Source organism: Sardina pilchardus, chromosome 16, assembly GCF_963854185.1.
Source record: "Sardina pilchardus chromosome 16, fSarPil1.1, whole genome shotgun sequence".
NCBI lineage: Eukaryota > Metazoa > Chordata > Actinopteri > Clupeiformes > Clupeidae > Sardina > Sardina pilchardus.
Genome location: NC_085009.1, coordinates 15,446,629 through 15,453,196, shown reverse-complemented (window position 1 = coordinate 15,453,196; position 6,568 = coordinate 15,446,629).

Sequence of the window (6,568 nt, the reverse complement as noted above, 5' to 3'; positions counted from 1 at the left end):
TTCCCTGGTTCACATTAATTATTTCTATGTAATTGGCCACGTAGCTAACAATATACTGTAGCATAGAGCATAGACAGTGGTGAAAACAAGGAGTTCATTTTGACACAAATGTTTGCCTCTTATGATTACACTGTGGATTTGTTTTGTGATTGCGATTTGAAACAATTTTACTGGACAATGTGGTGTTAAAAATTAGGGACCAAGTTAAAACATAATCCAGAAATTGGTTGATCAGACTGTCTGTGGCCGTATAGTCTATCTACCAGTGTTGGGGAGTAACGCATTACATGTAATTGAGTTACGTAATTTAATTACAAAATAAATGTAACAGTAATATATTACAGTTACTGTAGAAACAATTGTAATTCAATTACAGGTACTTTTGAAATTTTTCAAAATTACAATTTGAATTACATCTCAATATTGTCAGCAAAACTTTGCAAAGAAAATTGTATGTAAAAAGAACTGTTTCCCCCCACAGCCATAATTTGATACGGGACCTTCTGATAGGCTCTATCACGTCTACAGCGCCATCAGCGTAGGCCTACATGCCTGCCTGTAAACGTGTTATGATTATCATTATATTATCCTCACAAAAAATGTGATGCCAATTCATGTATTGAATGCCCTTGCTGCCTTTTGCGCTTGTACAGAACTGCTCGGCAGCCTGTAGACCAAGGCCGAAATATTCGCATGGATTTGGGGACTATATATCATTCAAAAATCGGAAAAGTAATCAAAAAGTAATCAAAAGTAATTAGTTACGTTACTCAGAAAAAGTAATTCAAATAGTTACACTACTATTACATTTTAAACAGAGTAACTTGTAACTGTAACTCATTACATTTCTAAAGTAACCTTCCCAACACTGCTATCTACTGTATAAACTGAGGAAGCATTGCTTGACTAAGAAAATAAATTCAAAACCCTTTGTATGGCCAAATTTGATTTGAATTTGAGATAAGTTTTAGATTTGAAGTGAGATAAGGTCGAAGATCCAAAGTCTGGCAAAATGGTGAAAAATGCATATAAAAGGCCTCTATTTGATAAAAAACAACTAAATTGAACAAAGATTTTTTTAAAATATAGGTTCCCATAAACATGTAGTAAGTGTGAAAAAAATAGGGATTGTATTTTAGTTTTTTAAATATCTGTCAATAATTACCATAGCTGGAGAATCTGCAATGAACTCAGGATATTGTCAGCCTTATCACCCGTTGTGAAATGCCACATTTCTCTTGCGCTTTCTCTTAAATAGGGTTCAGACCAAAGCTTCCCGACGAGACGAGCCGCGACGTTCTAAAACCTTGCGACAGCGACTCAACATGTTTAATGCTCTGCGACGGCTTGCAACTATGTGCAACTTCTATTCACACCGCTGCAACTCCCGTCTCGTCGCGTCGGGAATCTTTGGTGTGAATTGGGCTTTACTCCACAGGTTTCCGATTTTCATAGCCTAGAAATCTACACGCCCTTAGCGGCAGCAAATGTAATTTGGCTGGCGGGGCAGTCTAGATACGCTCCATTGAGCTTAGGAGCTGAGAAACCGAGAAACGGACGGGCCAATCACAGTGTGTATAGAGTCGGTGGGCGGGCTTAACATAGTGGTGACTGACATGCGACCAGAAGTTGCGACGGTAACGCATTCTGCTATTTGAAAACAAGAAGATGATTCGTTTAGCGTTATCCTATTGCGTGGAGAGGGAAGGTGACGCACCCTGCACAAAAAAAACACAAAAAACCTTGAATTTCTACATCCCCAGATCTGTCATGAGATCTGCTGCTGCAGTTCCTATTGCAGCAGTGTCAAAATACCCTACTGGCTGAGTCGAGATTTATGCCCCTTTGCCATTGATATGTGACGGTGTCGCTCGCTGAAACAGGGTGCAAGTGTGCAGAATCCCTCTTCATCGCGCAATTTTTGCACACAATCAACAGTAGTTGACACAAGTAGTCCATGGTATTTCTGGGAGAGATTTTTTTGGGAGGGCACATTTGTTGCAAAGGCAAAACTAAAATAAATTCACCAAAATATATTGAAATCCTGGAGGAAAGCTGATTCCATCTGCAAGAGAGCTACAACTTGGGAGAAGATCTACTTTATAGCAATAGCCTACATGAGCTGAAACATACAGCAAAGACTATTCAGAAATGGTTTAAAGACAACAAAGTGAATGTCCTGGAGTGGCCAGATCAAAGCCTAGACCTCAATCCCAATCCTAGAAAATCTGTGGCTTGATTTAAAAAGTACTATACACACTCAATCCACTGCCAACCTGTCAGAGCTTCAGCAGTTTTGCAAAGACAAATTGAGTAAAATTGCAGATGTGCAAGCCTAATTGAGACCTGTACTATCCATGTACAGTAGTAGGCCCATGCTTTAATTGCTGTCAATGGTGCATAATTGCTGACATGAAGGGGTGAATATTTATGCAATTGCTTATTTTGCATTATTCATTGAGTTTATAGAAACATTAGTTTACAGAAATCTGCTTTCACTTCGACATCAAAGAGGGATTTTTTTGGAAATGATTTAAATAAAGGTCAAATTAAATGTACAGTTTAATTTATAAAATCAGTAAAAGGGGAAATATCCAAGGAGGGGGAGAATACTGTGCCACATATAGCCAGCAGAGGTGAGCAAATTTCATGAGGCCTAATGTAATTGATCGACATGTAACTGTATCTTTTGAAACTCGGCTGTGCGCAAACGTTGTGTAAAATTTGGCCAGTGGCCACAATAGGCTATCTACAGTAAGGATTCTCCTGCCGGTTTATTGAGCGTGCGTTTATGGGTTTTGATGTGTGTTCGATTTCAATAGCCTGCCTATAGTAACCAAAATGAATAAATAATGTAGACGACTCGCAGGATTGGCGCACGATTATGCGCAGCATATTTGCGAACGTGTTACTATTGGCCCTTTTCCGAATCTCGCTTTACTTATTTAATTTCATATTTCACGGGCGTTAAATATTCCTATTCCTCTGAAGGTATTGTGTACAGACAATCTCACACGTCGTGTTGTTAACTTTTATGGAAAGTGGAGCGTCACATTTCAAGCTGAACGGCTATAAACGAATCTGCGCCATTGCATCTCAGACTGAACACATCTGCAACAGAAGAATGTTCACTCCAGCGGCAGTCAGCCGTCCTCACCTACTGTAGGGAGGGACGAATAATCTATCACGTGAGACGAGGATCAGCTTTCTCGAGATTGAGTGAAATCGTCAATCATCATCAGTAGGATACAAGTTTTCTGACTTTTAGGACAAGTCTTCAACACAAGTAAGTGATGCATTGTGCCACGATACTGAGACGGGACCGTTGTTTTATTTTTTGTTTCGGTTTGTAACAAGTTGATAGGCCTACAGTATATTCCGATTCGAAGACTGATAGGCCAAGTGTGAAGTGATGATTAGACCACTGTCAGATCTTGACCTTCGATTTTAGCTTACAGGAATTGAGAAACGTCCAAAGCAACTTCTGAAGTTTTGCTCATAAAATGACATCCGGGTGTTAATCGAAGGAGGTGGGGGCAACAGATAGTGAGTTTGCGTGTGGCATTACAATCTCTGTTGTGCACGTTTCTGTGTGATGGTGACATGTTCATTGAAGCTAAGCCTATTGTAAATTGTGAGACCAATATATTTGATACTACTGGTCAAATCTTACTCCAATACCAGTAAGAGTTGCATGTTCAAAATTATACTTCAGTGAAAGTACTGAAGTAGCCTATAGCCTATAAGCAAGTATACTTGCTTTTAAAAATACTTAAAAGTGTACCATTTGAAATTGTATTTGTAAGGTTTCCAACACTTATGATTAGTGTGTCACCTGCAAAGAAACAGTCACATTTTAGAAGAGAGGGGAGGGGGGGACAGACTTTCAATATACTGTAGGCTATTTTATATAGGGCTATTTTAAGTCCAAAGGCCAATAGAACTTTATCAGGGTGCATAGAATCTTGGATCCAAATAACACATAGGGGTTCCAATACTTATGACCACTGCATTTTAAGGAAAACATTTGTTTATTTATGATACAGTATTCATTCACAAAGAAAATGTATGTCCTTAAAGCTTAAAGGTTGGATATTCCCTAATGTGTTTTTATTTAAGACATTAAGATCAATTTCCAAAAGATGATTTTATATTCTTATAGTCAACTTCAGCATGCGTTCCAATACTTATGGAAGGCATGTATGTAGGCTACTGTATGTATGTGTGTGTGTGTGTGTGTATATATATATATATATATATATATATATATAGGTATATATATATATACTGTATATATATTAGGGATGGCGAAAACTAGAAATGTTCTTGACTGACCACCGAGCCTAATTGGCCGGGTGAAACCGGTTAACCGATTTGTTTAAAATATTCTACGTTATTTGAAATTTACAGGCACGCAATTTCGCAACTCTGTCGCATCTCTCTGTCCCCCGCTCACACACAGAGCCCCGGCGCCGCCCTTTCACTCACGTCACTTTTTAAAAAAAAATCTCCTACAGCGCGAAACATGAGTCCCGCGAACCAGCTTGTGGAGGACAAATGGCTCCTTCGTTTCGAAATGGTTTGGGTACAAGGTGATTGCAAATAAAGGCGTTTGATAAGTCAATAAATAATGATTTATTGCAGTTTCAGTTACCAATCTACTTGCGGCATGAACCCGTTGCCAGTGGCTGCGGTCATTATACTTTCGGAGTGGTCATTATGCAAAAATACATAGACATATATACATCTATCTATAGACGTATATATCTATGCAAAAATAGCTGACCTCAGCACATTGTGGAGTCCCATTCAAAGTGAATGGGAGCTCCAGCCGCACTCCAGAGAGTCGTATAGCCTACTGTATATATATGGCTTTTTAGTTTTGTATTTAGACAGTTTCAAGTTCTTCTACTCTTGTTTAGGTGGAGGGGTAGCAGTGACTTTTAATATATTGTTTTTGTAAATCTAAACCCAAACCCCTCCATCTGAAAAAGAGTTGGGACAACCCTGGTCGTGAGTGCTCAAAACGGAAGGGCAAGGTGGAGTGGAGGGTAGGAAAGGGATTCGGCAAGTTTAGTGCCGTGTTCAAATAGTCTGCCCATTCCCAGTTTCTACAAACATATTCCCAGCAATAAATCCCACGTCTGTGTGTGCATCCATTCAGATTTTACTGTTGTGAACAAACCTTTCAGCACACAAATGGAATCACTCAATCACAGTTCAAAAATACAATCTATTCATTTTATGAATCCATTGCAAAGATATACTTTTTGAAGGATTAGCCAATAGTTTTAACCCTATGGACTAACTTTGGAAATATTTACCCCTTAATATTGCTGTTGGTGGTCCATCAGGTGATAATGCATTTTTTCAACCCAATCTGTCTCTTCTTTTAAAATTCCTCATCAGGAAGTTCAACACAGCTCCAGCACTGCTGACACACAAGCAGATGGAGGCCACTGAAGACATTACTGAGTTTAGACTCTTTCATGACAAGACCCAAATAGTGGCATGTGATGCAGAACAACAATGCAATATAACAGAGCTAGGAAATTATACACTACAGGTACATGTTTTGGTACACTTTTTGAACACATTGTGAAAAGTCAAATGTTGATGAAAATAGAAAAAGGAAAAGGATAAATATTTGATGTTATTTAATTTTATTGACAGAGTTATCTATACATTGATGACAGAAAAACAAAGTAAGTGTATTTTAAATTACATAATTGTAATATAATGTTTTTTATTTATTCAATTTATCTGGTAGGGACAATGCATTTTTCATGGACATTAGTAATGTAAAAAACGCCGGAGTTAGCATGACTGCTAATTTCCATCTGCTGTCCCTTGGCAGGTGACATTAATAGCACACAGATTACAACTATACATTTACAAATGAAATAAAATAAAGACAATACCATAAGACACAAACATCAAAATTAGATAAATAAGGGGAAAAAGTAGGCCTAATTAGACACTTAAGAGATTGTGTAGGACACAATCGCACAACTGTGGAGGCATCCTCGTTTGCCCATTAAACAGGAACTTTGAACAGATAAGCTCCTCTGACTGGAGTGGAGGACATAATTGCCGTTTTCTTTGATAAAAGGATGCTGTACAGATATCAGCAGCAAAGTAGCAATATACAGCGTTGTGAGCCAGTGATGCGATGTTAATTTAGATGGCTTAGACGGTTTAGGTGGTTTAAACAAACAACACACAGCACCTGCCCGGCCACAGTTGTGAGTGTCCGCCATCTTCAACGCAATCAAAGTGATGAATGTTACGTTACATCAAAATGCAGAAATAACTTTGATCACCTCTAAATTAGTGTAAATATCTGTATGTATCAATCTGTCTGATTTGCAGAACAATTTTGAATTTTGTGTTCGAACAATTGAACTTCAGAGAGCCCAGTTGGGCTCAATATTTAAGTTAATTTGATATCTTTGTTGATTTGTTTAAAGGTGTCTTATTGAGGAACTGAAGGAAACTTGTATTTGTATTGACAAGAAAGGATTACCAACACGATATCTCCTACATATGAGGGAGACTGGAGACGGAA